The sequence below is a fragment of the Populus nigra genome, chromosome 4 (assembly GCF_951802175.1).
Source record: "Populus nigra chromosome 4, ddPopNigr1.1, whole genome shotgun sequence".
Classification (NCBI taxonomy): Eukaryota; Viridiplantae; Streptophyta; class Magnoliopsida; order Malpighiales; family Salicaceae; genus Populus; species Populus nigra.
This window is the reverse complement of record NC_084855.1, coordinates 18104492-18120921: the sequence shown is the minus strand read 5'-3', so window position 1 is coordinate 18120921 and position 16430 is coordinate 18104492. Positions and strand designations below refer to the sequence as shown.

The 16430-nt window shown below is 37.3% G+C and overlaps 1 pseudogene; it reads left to right on the top strand.

Moving 5' to 3' along the window:
• The first annotated feature begins 3941 nt into the window (after positions 1-3941).
• On the top strand, positions 3942-14121 carry LOC133691744 (uncharacterized; annotated as a pseudogene).
• Positions 14122-16430: the final 2309 nt, after the last annotated feature.

Genomic DNA, 16430 nt, shown 5'->3' with positions numbered 1-16430 from the left:
AGAAATCATGAAGAAAATCCATTCACTATGCTGCAACTTCACCACTTCTTCATAGTTCCAGAACTGAAAATGCAGAATAGTAGAAATATTGCGAGATCAATATCTCTTACCTCATTCATTGGATAACAAATCCGTTCGGTCAATGTTGAGAGAAGGTTGGAAGGAACAACATAGTCAGAAATGAGAACAATCCAACGGTGGACGGAGTAGATGTAGCTCCGACAGCACCACACTCTCTCTCTTTCTCTCTTTTCTCTCTCTCTCTCTCTAGTTTCTGTTTAGGTGCTATTACAGTTTTTGATAAAAATGTTTAGATACATTGGACAACCCCTCGAATTGTGATCCCATACCTTCTTCACTAAGGGCATGAACTCGTCATGATTCATCCACGTATCGAAGAATCTGAATGGTTTCTTTATGTTCTGATCATTGCCAATAACCTTTTTTTTTGGTAAGTTGACGTATGTATTAAAAGAAGAAGATACAAACATTATAAGGGGCATACCCCAGATTTACAATGATAACAGAAACATAAAACAACATATGGCTACAGGCTAGCCACCGACCATAAAACTGAAACCTCACTAGATTCGTTAGGGAAACCAATACAACCAGCTAACTAACAAATTAAGAATCTATGGTATTCACCCTCCAAGCTCGTTGGATCCTTTTGTTTTCATTTGTTGGTGCGACATTCCTCATCAAATCAAGCTTATCACGAATGATACATTCGATTTGATTAAAGACCAAATTCGAAGTTCTAGACATTCCAGCAAAGATCCTTGCATTCCGTTCTTGCCAGACATGGTACACTGTAGCTGCAAAACTCAGTTTACGAGAAAAATTAACGAAACTCTTGCCATGCCAAGAGACAGTGGCCCATCGAATCCATTCATCCCAGCCTTTTGTCCTTCTTGGAATGTCGCATCTGTCACAAACATCCCACCAGATCGCTTTAGTATAGGAGCATTCAAAGAACAAGTGGTTGTGATCCTCATTGTTGCGGAGACAGAGTGAGCATCTATTGGGACCATGTATACCAAACCGATGAAGTTTATCTTGAGTTGTGAGTTTCTGTTGGACAACCATCCATAGAAGAAATGAATGTCTTGGAACAGCATTCTTGAACCACACAATGTCATGCCATTCAACCATCTGACGATGACGTCTTAGTTGTTCCCAAGCTACTTTGATCGAGAATCTGTGATTTGGCGATTCCAACCAAACTATCTCATCTTTTTGCCCCATCTTAGGATTAGAATTGGAAGGAATAGCTTCTATAATGGGGTGCCAGCCAATAGCTTGGGTGGTAGGATTTTTCCATTCTGAGTTATGAATTAGCACATTCACCTTCGCGTTCTTGGCCATACCTGAATCATAGATGAATCTTTCCCCGTAAGAATCTGCGAGTGGGCTGTGAGGATGCCAATTGTCAAACCATAGAGAGGTTGTCATTCCATCTCCTATGATGTACTTCATCTTCGGCCATGCTAAGGATCTGAGCTTTAGAATCTTTCCCCAAGCCCAAGAGCAATTCTGTGGGGGTCTTGATTGTCCAGAAATTCCTACCTCGCAACAGATTGGATCTGACCCAAGTAGACCATATTGAGCCATCTGAGTCATTGCACAGGTTCCAAATGTGTTTCAACAAAGCAATCTTGTTCCATTCTGTTATCCTTTTTATTCCTAGCCCCCCCTCCTTTTTTGGAAGACATACCTGATCCCAAGCCACTTTAGCCCCAGTAGTTCTCATATCTGAACCTAACCAAAGAAAGGATTTCATAATTTGCTCCACATTTTTAATTACTTGCCCAGGTAAGAGAAAGAGAGATGCCCAATAGACTTGTATGGAAAATAAAACTGAATTAATCAGTTGTACCCGTCCTGCATATGAGAGTGTTGTACAAGTCCAATGTCGAACTTTGGAGGTGATTCGATCCACGAGGCCCTTACAATAAACAGCCTTTAGTCTGGACGAGAGAAGAGGTACTCCCAAATATTTCATAGGGAGCTCCCCCTCTCTAAACCCAAGAATATGAATAATTTGCTCCCTCTCAGCATTTAACACACCGCTCAAGAAGATGTCACTTTTGTTTGGATTTGGATTGCCAATAACCTTTACTACCATGGGAGAATGGTCTGACATACCCGAAGGCAAAAATCTCGCTTCCAATAATGAGAAGTTCAAATTCCACTTCTCATTGACAAGCAGTTTATCTAGTTTCCGCAAAATCATATTCTCAGGACATTTGTTCAACCAAGTATAATGCATACCTGAAAACCGAAGATCATCTACTTTCGCTTCTCGAATACAGGTATCCAATATGTTCATAGTACCAGCCCACGTAGTAGACCCTCTTAACCTGTCCGACAGGTTGCGGATAGCATTAAAGTCACCCATAAGAATCCACGGGGTTGACTCCCATCCATCACTACGACTCACTATATCAGACCATAATGCTTCACGTAAGGAAGCATTATTGTCTCCCTAAATAATTGAAGTATTGAAACAGATATTGGTAGCTAATATAGTGACAGAAACATGAATAGCCTGGTCTGACATTCCGAAAACATCCACCTTCATCATATCAGCATTCCAACAAACCCAAATACGACCACGAGAAGAGAAATCATAATTATAGAAGAAGGACCAAGTACGCAGAAGAAGTTGAGAAACATTATCTTTATTCTTGTCTCTAACTCGAGTTTCAACCAAATCAAAAGTAGCTATCCTCTCTTGATGGATGAGCCGACGCAATGCTGAATGCTTTATAGGATCATTCAAACCTCTAACAGTCCAACATCCAATAATCATAGGAAAATCTAGAGTACAAACAGCAACACAAAGATTACCTTGACGTGCCTCCCGAAGAGGAGACAGATTTCTTATTCTTCTTTGAAGAAGCTTTTGAACCCTTTTTCTTTTTCTCTAGAGAGTCTCTAGCCTTAATAGCTAACTGATTAACAGTTTCCCTTTTGGTGGAATTCAGGGTTTGAGGGGTTGTCAGGATCGTTGACATCAACTCCTTATCGGTTCGTTCCCCATCTGTATCACCTCCCATTGCGTCCATATCTTGATCTAAAGCAGTACTTGTAGCCCCTTGCTCCTGCTTCATGTCTTCTCGTAAACTCTTCAAGACAAGAGGAGAGGAAGGATTTTCATCTTCATAAGAATCAGCATTGCGCACATCTGATGCCGCATGATCATTCATATTACAATCAAACATATGTATACCAGATGTTGAACAACCATTCTCATTACAATTACCCGCTTTAGATGCCAAGGGATCATTCTCACCTCTCACAGAACCCTTATTTTGTTTACCAACTACCTGCCACTGAAACTGATTCTGCTTGTTATGCGCAGATTTAGAGTTCATAGCTCCTACATTCCTCTTACCCTCTGCCACCATTTTAAGATTATCAATGTTATTAGTAACACATAGCGCTGTGGTGTGTCCAAAGACATTGCAATTACTGCACTTCGACGGTATCCACTCATACTCAGCTGAAATTGTTATGAATAACCCATTTGGACAACGAATGTTATATTCCTTAACTAGCATCTTCGAAGCATCTATCTTAACGCAAACTCTTGCGTAACTAAACCTTTTGCACAACAATGTAGTATGATCCGCATGAAGGGGGACTCCAATAGCACTCGCTACACAGCTCAACCCCTTAATAGTCCAATACTCTAGAGGGATATTTTACAGCGTAACCAATACCAGAACTCTGGCCAAATCATCTTTCAAAAATTGCATGTTTGGTTGCCAACGTTTAAGCACCAAAGGCCTTTTGCCATGTGCCATAGGGCTCTTTCCAGCACATTAGTGGCATGATTGACAGAATCAAAAGTGAAGAGGAAGAAACCATTATTCGAAGATAAAACTTTTGATAGACCATAGGAGCCCCGTATTCTTTTGGAAATAGAATTAACAATGGGATACGGTAATTTCTGCCCCACAAAATAACCAATTAGGGTGGATTTCCAAAGTTCGCAGCCATCTTCAATCACATCAAGTGGAGGAGCTACTGTCACATGACCATCAGTCATAGCAGGGGGAGCAAAGTGCAGATTACGCACTGAATTAATACCAAGGGTCTTGCTACCCTCATTGTCATCAACATTAGAACCCTTCAAAGCATTTAAAAAATTCAATTTGGGTCTAAGGTTTAGTTGTTCTTGTTGCTGAGACCCTAAACCTCATCAACTTTAGAACCCAACACATGGTTCATTTCTGGAACAACATTAGAAGCTTGGATATTAGAGTGTTTCTCTATGGTAACATCAGAATCAGCTTGAAGCTGAGAAATCCTCATCCTATGGCTATTCAACATATCTTGCAGTTCTAATCTTAATATATGTCCAGACTTAACTTGATTGTGTTGTTCAATGTTAGAGCTAACAATTGGAACATTTTCCATAGAAGAACATAGAGACATTATGGCAGTATACAAAATACTAGAGAGAACAAAATTCTAAGAAGATTCAGATTCAGATTAGTTCATGAAGGAAGAAGAGAATTACAGAATTACGAGGCCAGTATCTCCCAGCATATTAATTGTAACAATGATCCGTTCGGTCAAGATGTAGAGCAGGTTCCGAAGAACAACATACTCAAAAATGGTAACGATCCAATGGTGAACAAAGGAGACCAGACTACGACAACACCACTCTGAAACTAGCAAAAAAATGAAACTTTCCAAAAAGTTGTGATTTAATCTTCAAGTATGGCAAGGGCCTTCATGCCTATGATAGCCATAAGAGAAAACATGAAGAAAATCCACTCGCTCTGCTGCAACTTCACCACTTCTCCATAGTTCCAGAACTGAAAATGCAAAATAGTAGAAATATTGCGAGATCAATATCTCTCACCTCGTTGATTGGAACACAGATCCGTTCGATCAATGTTGAGAGAAGGTTGGAATGAACAATATAGTCAGAAATGAGAACGATCCAACGGTGGACGGGATTGATGTAGCTCCGACAGCACCACACTCTCTCTCTTTCTCTCTGCAGAAAAATAATGGTCAATTTCTATACTTACTCTTGCATTCTTTTGTTAGAACACTAATATCTTTATTTATTTCCCTTTGATACTATCTCTCCTTTCGAATCCTAATTTTTTTTCCATAAAACCACATCAAAATACATGAAATCCCCTCAGTTTCTTGGCTGCCGAAAACCTTGCCACACTTAGAAACTATGTTGCAGCAGCCCATCATCTTCGTCATGGCATTTGGAATTTAAATTCTACATCGGGAGGAGGTTGTGAGTTGTTTTGATCTGACATGATAGTACCTACAAAAATTGATTAGTGGTAAAAAAAATCCTCACGTCGCTCGTATTCCGCTCAAACACTCTTAATATCCTCACACACTCACACCTTTAGTCTCACTTTTTGCGGTCCTTGCGGAACTAAAACCAACACCAAATAGAATCAACTTAGCAGCGCAATCCAAATATGTATATATGACTTAAGAAGCAATAAAAACCAGAAAACAAGCAAAAAAGAAACTGCGATGATAGTTTCGTAAGTAGCAAGCGAATTGATCTGAAATATGAATGAAACTGAAGACTCGAATAAAAACAGAAATGAAATATGCAAAAGGATGAAACAACACCCAAATATGTTGGATATGATGAAGATATACTGCAAGAAACAAAAACAACAGGAAGAAATATAATTTCAAAAGTTGACGCAAAACAGACTCGTTTATGACAAGTCTGAATCTGGATCTTAAAGAAAATGATGTCCAATTTAGCTATAATTTTAGATCTAGTGCGATATCAACCCAAAAATACAGAATATAAAGTTTGAGAAATTTACGAAAAGATATGACATACTGACGTTACCTAGGCACCAGCACTATTGGAAACGAAAACCCCCACCCAATGAATATTGATTCGCGAACGAGAAGTACAAGGATGACGCCACGAAGCCAGTTGTTCTTCGATAAGTCGTTTTCAGTTCTTTAGAGAACCAAGGAAGGGAGATTATCCCACCAACACACAACATGTTCAGCAAAGAAGCTTAATTAATCTAAAAATTGCATAACCTTACATGTTTGGTTATGCCTTTATTTATTATAAATCTAGACTTAAAGAAACCCTAATGGACCCCCCTTAGGTGGACTTATATAAAGCTCACTTACAATTGATCCAAATAAATAATAATAACTCAAAAACTAAGAATTTCATATAAGATATGATATACTGACGTAAATATATTATGAATCAAACCTGATTAGACCTGAAATTGAAAACCAAAGCAAACGATATCCAATTCACCCAAAAACATCTTTGTGAAATTGGAGTGAATTCCAAGTTGATTTGATCCAATATTCTCTTGTTTAGTTTTCTGCGGTAGAAACCAATAAACATCTTTGTGAATGTTTTTTTTTTTTTTGCTTTTCTCTTTTCTCGTTTTGTTTTTATTTTTGATGCTACTGATATATTTTGAACAATAACATAATGAGATAAAAAAGAAATTTATATGCCGCAAATTCAAGGATAAGAAGAAAATGGAGACCAAGAAATTTTTGCAGAATGAACAAGAAACAAAAATTTCTAAAGGATATAACCTAATTAATGGAGCCAAGCTCTGATACCAAATCATGTAAACCTTATGATTGCAAACTAAATTTTTTAATTTTAATGATTCTTGCATTCTTCAGTTCTTGAACGAACTGAATCTGATTTATCGAAGATTATCTGGTTTCGTGGCATCATTATACTCATTCCAATAGTGTTGGTGTCTTGGGGAAGGTTTCCATTCCATTGTGCTAGATTTCTAAGATTCAAGGTTGTCAATTCCGTTCCGTTCCGCCCGGAATGGCCGAAACATTCCATACCAATTCAAAAAACGGAACAAAACGGAACAAATTTCATCTCATTTTAAATCTCGGTCCGTTCCGGATTTTTCAGCTAAATTCCACCCGAAACGTTCCGGTTCCATTCCACATGTTCCGTTCCGCTCTTGAAAAGCCATTGAATCAAATTGAACCTTATTCAATTTAATTAATTAAACCACCCAACCACCCAATTATAAAAAGCTCTTTTTTATTACTATTTTCTATAACAATAATATTAATAATAACATTGAAAATTATTATTACTATTTTCATTAACAATGATATTAATTTTTTAAAATTAGATTTATCACTAATATATATGGTTTATATTCATGTTGTTTTTTTCATGTTTATACTTTGTAGGAATTTGAGCAAAACAAGGAATGCTTTAGATTTCATTAGCCTTAATAACATTGACCTAACTTTATATTTAAAATATTTGTGTTAAAACATTTTACTTTCATAATATTTTGATATTTTGTTTAAGTTGAATTACTTTAAGTTAAAGATCTATTTAATCTTGACTATTTAGAAATATTTTAAATTTTGAAATTATATTTGTTTGGCATTGTGTTTGTATTGCATAATTTATAATTAATTTATCTTGAATTTGAATTATGTTTGTTGAATATATATATATATATATATATATATATATGAACAGTACAACCCCGAAACGGCACGCCGAAACACTCCGAAACTGAAACATTCCGTTCCAATTGAAAAAACGAAACACCTACCGAAACGGAATTGACAATCTTGAGGAGGACTATTTAATGCTTTTCCTAACTTAGGAAGGAAAGTAATTAAATCAGCATCAAAGGAGGAAATTTGTTTTCTTATTTGTCAAAGTTAAACAAGGAAATCCAAGCTAATCAAGGACATCAAGGGGAGGCAGCAACACAAATTTTCCAAATCAGATTTGTCCTAGTCTATTTGGGACTTCTTAAGGGTGACAAATCTGATTCTAGCATATTTAGCATGATAATTTTCAGAATTTTATTTTTTTTATTATTTTCTTCTTAGTTTTTGGGTTATTATTACTTATTTAGGTCAATTGTAAGTGGGCTTCATATAAGTCCACCTAAGGGGGGTCCATTAGGGTTTTCTTAAGTCTAGAGTCAGTATAAATAAAGGCATAACCAAACATGTAAGGTTACACAATTTTCAGATCAATAAACTTCTTTGCTGCACTTATTGTGTGTTGGTGGGATAATCTCCCTTCCTTGGTTCTCTAAAGAACTGAAAACGACTTATCGAAGAACAACTGTCTTCGTGGCGTCATCCTTGTACTTCTCGTTCGCGAATCAATATTCGTTGGTTGGGGGTCTCCGTTTTCAATAGTGCTGGTGCCTTGGTACAAGTTATCTTTGTGTCACACTCCTATCAAACCTGATTTACTTGGCTTTCCGGGAATTGGTGTCTTTGCGTGTGGGTTGCGTGACCACGTGATCACGAGGTTCGCATCATTTGGTATCAGAGCTTGACTCCATTAATCAGGTTATATCCTTCTAAAATTTTTGTTTCTTGTTGATTCCGCAAAAAAATTCCTTAGTATCCAATTTCTTCTTCTCCTTTAATTTGCGGCATATAAAAAAAAAAATTGCTATTTTCATTCTGTTTTTGTTTAAAATATATCAGTAGCATCAAAAACAAAAACAAAAAAAGAGAAAAGAGAAAAGCAAAAAAAAAAAAATCGTTCAAAAAAAGATGTTATTGGATTTTGCCGCAGAAAACTAAACAAGAGAAAATTGGATCAAATCAACTCAGAATTAGCTCAAATTTTATAATCTGATTACCGGGCTCCTAATCGCACCACATATCAAATTTGGGGTCAATTGGATATCGTTTGCTTTGGGTTTCAAATTCGGGTCTAATTAGGTCTGATTCATAACGTTTTTGCGTCAGTATATCAAATCTTATCGTAAATTGCTCAAACTTTATATTCTGTCTATTTGGGTTGATATCACACTATATCTGAAATTTTAACTCAATTGGACGTCATTTACTTTAGGTTCCAGATTCGGACTTAACTCTTCGTAAACGAGTCTGTTTTGTGTCAACTTTTGAAATACGCTTGCTTTCTGTTGTTTTTGTTTTGTTGCAGTTTATCTTCATCATATACAACATATTTGGGTGTTGTTTCATCATTTTGTATATTTTTTGTTTCTGTTTTTTATTCGAGTCTTCAGTTTCGTTCATATTTCGGATAGACTCGCTTGCTACTCGCGAGACTATCATCGCAGTTTTGTTTTGCTTGTTTTATAGTTTTTATTGCTTCTTGAGTCATATATATATTTGGATTGCGCTCCCAAGCTGGTTCTATTTGGTGTTGGTTTCAGTTTCGCAAGAACCGCGGAAGGTGAGACGAGAGGTGTGAGCGTGTGAGGATATTAAGAGTGTTTGAGCGAAACACGAGCGACGTGAGGATAATTTTTTTTTTACCACTAACCAATTTTTGCAGGTACTATCATGTCAGATCAAAACAACACACCACCCCATCCCGAGGGAGAACTTACGTTCCAAATGCAAGCCATGACGCAGATGATGGAGAGGATGAATTTTGTGATGGGAAATGTGTGTGACAGACTTGATAGGGTAGAGAAACGTGGTAACGAGGCTGGTACAAGCACCCAAAATATGAGGAAGCTTGGGGCTGAACCGAAAGCAAACAATGGCGGTAGGGCCGAAAGGCCAAGGTGGGCTGATTATGAGGATTTTGAGGAGGCCGTTGATGATATTGGTGATGGTGGTTTTGAAGATGAGGCCATAGGCCATCGGGAAGGTTTTCGGCAGCCTAGAAACCGAAGGGATTATGGGAATAGAACTAGGGGCCAATTCGGCCAAAGGGAAAATTCCCTTAGTGTTGGGTGACATGCTGATTTAGATGGTGATTTGGATGCTATCAAACTGAAAGTACCCTTTTTCCAAGGTAAAAACGATCCCGAGGCATATTTGAAGTGGGAGAAAAAGGTGGATTGGATTTTTGATTGCCATAACTATTCAGAAGTGAAGAAAGTAAAATTAGTAGTCATCGAATTCACAGATTATGCACTGATATAGTGGGATCAGAATGTTATTAGTAGAAGAAGGAGTGGAGAGAGGCCGGTAGCGTCGTGGGAGGAGATTAAAGTGTTGATGAGAAGGCGATTTGTGCCTAACCACTATTATAGAGATTTTTATTTGAAATTGCAGGGTTTGAATCAGGGTTCTAGGTCCGTGGATGAGTATTTCAAGGAGATGGAGATTGCCATGATTCGGGCCAATGTGATTGAGGATCGGGAAGCTACCATGGCTAGATTTCTAAATGGGCTGAATAGGGACATTGCGAATGTTGTAGAATTACAACATTGTGTGGAATTGGAGGACATGATCCATATGGCAACAAAGGTGGAGAGGCAAATAAAAAGAAGGGGCAGTACATGTTTTCAGACCAATTCGGCTTCATCTTCCTCAACATGGAGGCCGGATTTGAAAAGAGAGGGGGTTGTCCAACCAAAGCCTTATGCAAAGGTCGAACCTTCTAACGCCAAAAAGGATACTCATACAGATGGGAAAGGTAAATCTGAATCTCAACCTACTCGTGATAGAGATATTAAATGCTTTAAGTGTTTAGGGAAGGGGCACATTGCATCTCAGTGTCCAAACCGAAGAGTTATGCTTACAAGAGACAATGGGGAGGTTGAATCTGAAAGTGACAAATCTGAAATTGAAGAGATGCCACCTTTGGTGGATTGTAGTGATGAGGAGATTGCATATCCTGTTGAGGGGGAGGCCTTGGTTATAAGGCATGCGCTGAACATGCAAATCAAAGAAGATGATATAGATCAGCAACGAGAAAATATATTTCACACTCGATATCACATCTAAAAGAAGGTATGTAGCATGATAATTGATGGAGGTAGTTGTGCTAATGTTGCTAGTGATACTCTTGTGAAGAGATTGAATCTGAGTTGTGTTAAGCATCCGAGGCCTTATAGATTGCAATGGTTGAATGAATGTGGTGAAGTGAGGGTTACTAAGCAGGTTGTGATTGCGTTTGCTATTGGGAAGTATTCCGATGAGATTTTGTGTGATGTAGTCCCAATCACTTACTTTTGGGGCGTCGATGGCAGTTTGATCGGAAAGCGATTCATGATGGGTTTAGAAATAGGTTCACTATTGTAAAGGATGGTAAAACCATCACTCTTGTACCTCTTTCTCCAAAACAAGTGTATGATGATCAAATGAAATTAAAAAGGGAATGTGAGGATGGGAAGAGTGAAAATTCACGTGAGGACAATGGTGAGAGAAAACCATCAGATTCGGCTAAACCTAAATCATTAATTAAATCGGTTGAGAGTGGAGGTAAAAACCGAGGAGTGAAGAAAGTAAGCTTGTGTGATGATAATACTGTGGAAAAATTAAAGAAACAACCTAATTTTTATGCAAAGGGATCTCAAATCAGATCTGCATTTTTCACTAATAAGCCAATGATCTTACTTGTGTATAAGAAGGCTTATTTTAACACTAACGATCTTGATTATGCTATTCCTAGCGTGGCTGTTTCTTTGATGCAGGAGTTTGATGATGTATTCCCTGAAGACATCCCTAATGGATTACCACCATTAAGAGGGATTGAACATCAAATTGATCTTGTGCCCGGAGCTTCAATTCCTAACCGTCCAGCTTATAGAAGCAACCCCGAGGAGACGAAGGAGCTTCAAAGGCAAGTAGATGAGTTGATGATGAAGGGGTACATTCGTGAGAGTATGAGTCCTTGTGCTGTGCCAGTGCTACTTGTGCCTAAAAAGGATGGTACATGAAGGATGTGTGTCGATTGTTGTGCCGTCAATAACATAACGGTAAAGTATCGACATCCTATTCCTAGGCTTGATGACATGTTAGATGAGTTACATGGATCATGTATTTTCTCTAAGATTGACTTAAAAAGTGGGTACCATCAAATTAGGAAGAAAGAGGGTGATGAGTGGAAAATAGCATTTAAGATTAAGCATGGTTTGTATGAATGGTTAGTCATGTCGTTTGGACATACAAATACACCTAGCACGTTTATGCTTTTAATGAATCATGTATTGCGTACGTTTATAGGTAAGTTTGTTTTTGTGTATTTTGATGACATTTTGATCTGTAGCAAGAACTTAAATGAGCATCTTGATCATTTGCGTAATGTACTTAGTGTGTTGCGTAGTGAGCAGTTATATGCTAATCTTAAGAAGTGTACCTTTTGCATGGAAAAAATTGTGTTTCTTGGCTATGTCGTAACTGCGCAGGGTATCGAGATGGACGAGGAGAAAGTTAAGGCCATCCGGGATTGGCCTACACCAAAATCGGTAAGTGAGGTAAGGAGTTTTCATGGACTTGCTAGTTTTTATAGAAGGTTTGTGAAGGATTTTAGTACTATTTTTTTTTTTGGTAAGTTGACGTATGTATTAAAAGAAGAAGATACAAACATTATAAGGGGCATACCCCAGATTTACAATGATAACAGAAACATAAAACAAACAGATGGAGGATTTTAGTACTATTGCTGCACCTTTAACTGAAATTGTTAAAAAATCTATTGGATTCAAATGGAATGATGAACAGGATGAGGCTTTTAATTTGTTGAAAGATAAACTTTGTTCGACACCTGTTTTAGCTTTGCCAGACTTTACGAGAGCTTTTGAAGTTGAATGTGATGCGTTAGGTATTGGTATAGGAGGCCCATCCGGGTGTTAATGCAGGATAGGAGGCCCATTGCGTATTTCAGCGAAAAACTTAATGGGGCAGCCTTAAATTACCCTACATATGACAAGGAGCTCTATGCCTTGGTAAGAACTTTAGAGATGTGGCAACACTACCTGTGGCCCAAGGAGTTTGTGATACATTCTGATCATGAATCATTGAAGCACTTGAAAGGGCAAGGTAAGTTGAGTAGGAGACATGCCAAAATGGGTTGAATTTATTGAAACCTTTCCGTATGTGATCAAGTATAAGCAAGGGAAAGAAAACATTGTGGCTGATGCACTTTCGTGCAGGTATGTTCTTTTATCTACTTTGAATGCTAGATTTCTAGGATTTGAACACATAAAAGAATTGTACAAGGATGATAGTGATTTTGCAAATGTTTACGATGGTTGCGAAACTTTGGCTTTTGGAAAGTTTTATAGACTTGATGGATATTTGTTTAAAGAGAATTGTTTGTGTTCCATTAAGTTCTATGCGTGAATTGCTTGTACGTGAAGCACATGGAGGCGAGTTGATGGGGCATTTTGGTGTTGTTAAGACTTTGGATGTGTTGCATGAGCATTTTCATTGGCCTAAAATGAAAAAAGATATGCAACGCATATGTGATAAATGCATAACGTGTAGAAAAGCAAAGTCTAGGACTCAACCACATGGCTTGTATACCCCTTTACCTGTACCGAAAGAACCATGGGTAGACATTTCAATGGACTTCGTCTTAGGTTTACCTAGGTCAAAACGGGGTAGGGATTCCATCTTTGTAGTTGTTGATAGGTTTTCAAAGATGGCACACTTCATTCCATGTCATAAAACTGATGATGTAACTAACATTGCTGATTTGTTCTTTAGGGAGATAGTACGGCTTCACGGGGTCCCTAAGAGCATTGTTTCTGATAGAGATGTTAAGTTCCTTAGCTATTTTTGGAAGGTGTTATGGGGAAAATTGGGTACTAAACTGTTGTTTTCAACTACTTGTCACCCCCAAACAGATGGACAAACCGAAAGTAGTTAATAGGACCTTAACACAACTTCTGCGTGCTGTCATTCAAAAAAACTTAAAGAATTGGGAAGATTGTTTGCCATTTATAGAGTTTGCATATAATCGTAGAGTGCACTCTACTATTGAATTTTCACCATTTGAAATTGTGTATGGATTTAACCCTTTAACTCCAATGGATTTGATTTCTTTGCCAATTGATGAAAGGGTTAGTCTGGATGGTAATCGTAAAGCACAGGTGGTGAAAACACTTCACGAGAGTGTGCGGCAACAGATTGAAAAGAGGAATCGTGTGTATGCGACCAAAGCCAATAAGGGGAGCAAACATGTTGTCTTTCAGCCCGGCGATTGGGATTGGGTGCATATGCGTAAGGAGAGATTTCCGACCCATAGAAAATCAAAGCTACAACCACGCGGAGATGGGCCATTTCAGATCCTTGAGAGGATCAAGAACAATGCTTATAAAGTTGATTTGCCAGGTGAGTATGGTGTTGTGCTACCTTTAATGTTTCTGATCTTACTCTGTTTGATATAGGTGATGATTCGAGGTCGAATCCTTTTGAAGAGCGAGGGGATGATACGGATTAGCCCAACACCAAGCGTAATCATGCCAACTGATTAGTACTTAAAAGTGCATTTTTATCAAGGTTTTGTATCATCATTTTGCACTTGAAGTATCAATAACTCCTTAACTAAAGCATGTTTTATAATAACATATCTAATTATATAAGATACCTTTAATTTATGGTAAATGTTCATCTTAAATGTAGGCCTATCACATAAATGAAAGAATTGATTGATGAGTTGAAGTACTGAAATTGAAAGGACAAAGAGATGGCCAAACTTAGAAAAGAGATGCTGGTGCAGTCCAAACTGGAACACTGTTCGGTAATTGGGTCATATCTGGAGCTGTATATCTGGATTTAGGTCCATTTTATATGGATGGAAAGATAAGACATAGGCCTACAACTTTCATGTGGAGCCCAAGATTTAACAAGGCCGTTTTCAAGTCCAAATTGTAGCAACAAAGAAGAAGTCCGAATCTGTCCTGCAACCCAGACATTGTTCAATGTTCAGCCCATATCTCAAGTTCTAGAAATCCAAATGATCTCAAATTTTTACCCTGGAAAGATGAGACAATTTCCTAGAACTTTCATGATTTAAGTTTGTTCAAATTATGATGTCATCAATGATGTTTTTGGCAGACAAGAAGATAAGAATTGTCACCAAGTTAAGATGTGGCCACCCACTCATCAATTAGTCAACAAATCAATAGTTCCGAATTTTTGCCTATAAAAGGAGACATTTGCCATGTATTTAGGCATCTTGGTGTTCAGATCAAGATCATGCTCTTGTTTTCTCTCTTTGTATTACTTACGTTTTGCTTTTATTAATATCAAGTTTATACCTTTCATTTCCTTTCCTTTACTTAGTTAACCTTTATCTTATTTATGTTCTTATTTTGTTTGTTTATGTTTCTTTCTTTCATTATGTTTAACTAAGTTAATTTTGTCAAGGTGAAAAGGGTACACTAATGGTGTAAGAATAAGTATAATATAAACTTAACATGGACTTTAATGTTGGATACTAACATGCTTTATATTTGCTATCTTGTTCACTTTTAATACTTTGCTTGTTAAATGGTTAATCTAGATTTATGTTGTATAACACTTGGTACAACAAATACTTGGCACTTTCATAGCCCATACTGTATGGTATAACCGACACCTGAGCTATGAAAGGAACTTGATTTGTTGTTAACATAAGTTATAATCATGAATGCCTGATAACATTTACAAGTATTAGCATTATTCGAATAAGATAGCTAATGTAATCATGTTAACAATTTATAATCTGATTGGAACCTCCTTGTGTGTGGTTTCCAATTGAATAATAAGAGTTTATACTATATTTGTTTGAAATACCATTAGTGGATCCTCTAACCTTGACATTTGTTGTTATCATTGTTTAATCCTTACGTTAATCTTCCATCTCAAAAGTTCTCATCAACTTCTTCCTCTTCTTCTTCACTATTATTATTATCACTGTTATTATTATTGTTGTTGTTGTTGTTGTTGCTATTGTTACTTTTGTTTTATTGTTATCTATAATTTATACAATTAACCTCCCTGTGGTTCGACCCCGGTCTTGCCGGGTTATTTATTACTTCAACACTCCTGCACTTGGGAGAAGACATCAATCTTTTGGTCGTGTCACCAACGACCCATTGGAGGTGCCAATTGGGCCAATCACAAAGAGCTAGGGCAAAGAAGCTTAAAGAAGTATTGAATGAGCTTGTTCAGAATATATGGAGCAAAATGGACCTAGATGGGCTTGAGAAATTTAAGGAGCATGAAGGGCAGCCTTTAATCCATCTAGTTCATGTCCAAGAAGAGCCCAATTCGTGTGGAACATGGGGTTGATGTGTCCGGCCCAATACCAGCCTTGTTAGGCTTGTTTTTTCCTAATGCTATAAGGATAAAAAGTCAACAATTGATTCTCCTAATTAAGTAAGGAAGTTGGCCATATCTTATTCCTAAAGAGAGGAGGACTATTTAATGCTTTTCCTAACTTAGGAAGGAAAGTAATTAAATCAGCATCAAAGGAGGAAATTTGTTTTCTTATTTGTCAAAGTTAAACAAGGAAATCCAAGCTAATCAAGGACATCAAGGGGAGGCAGCAACACAAATTTTCCAAATCAGATTTGTCCTAGTTTATTTGGGACTTCTTAAGGGTGACAAATCTGATTCTAGCATATTTAGCATGATAATTTTCAGAATTTTATTATTTTTATTATTTTCTTCTTAGTTTTTGGGTTATTATTACTTATTTAGGTCAATTGTAAGTG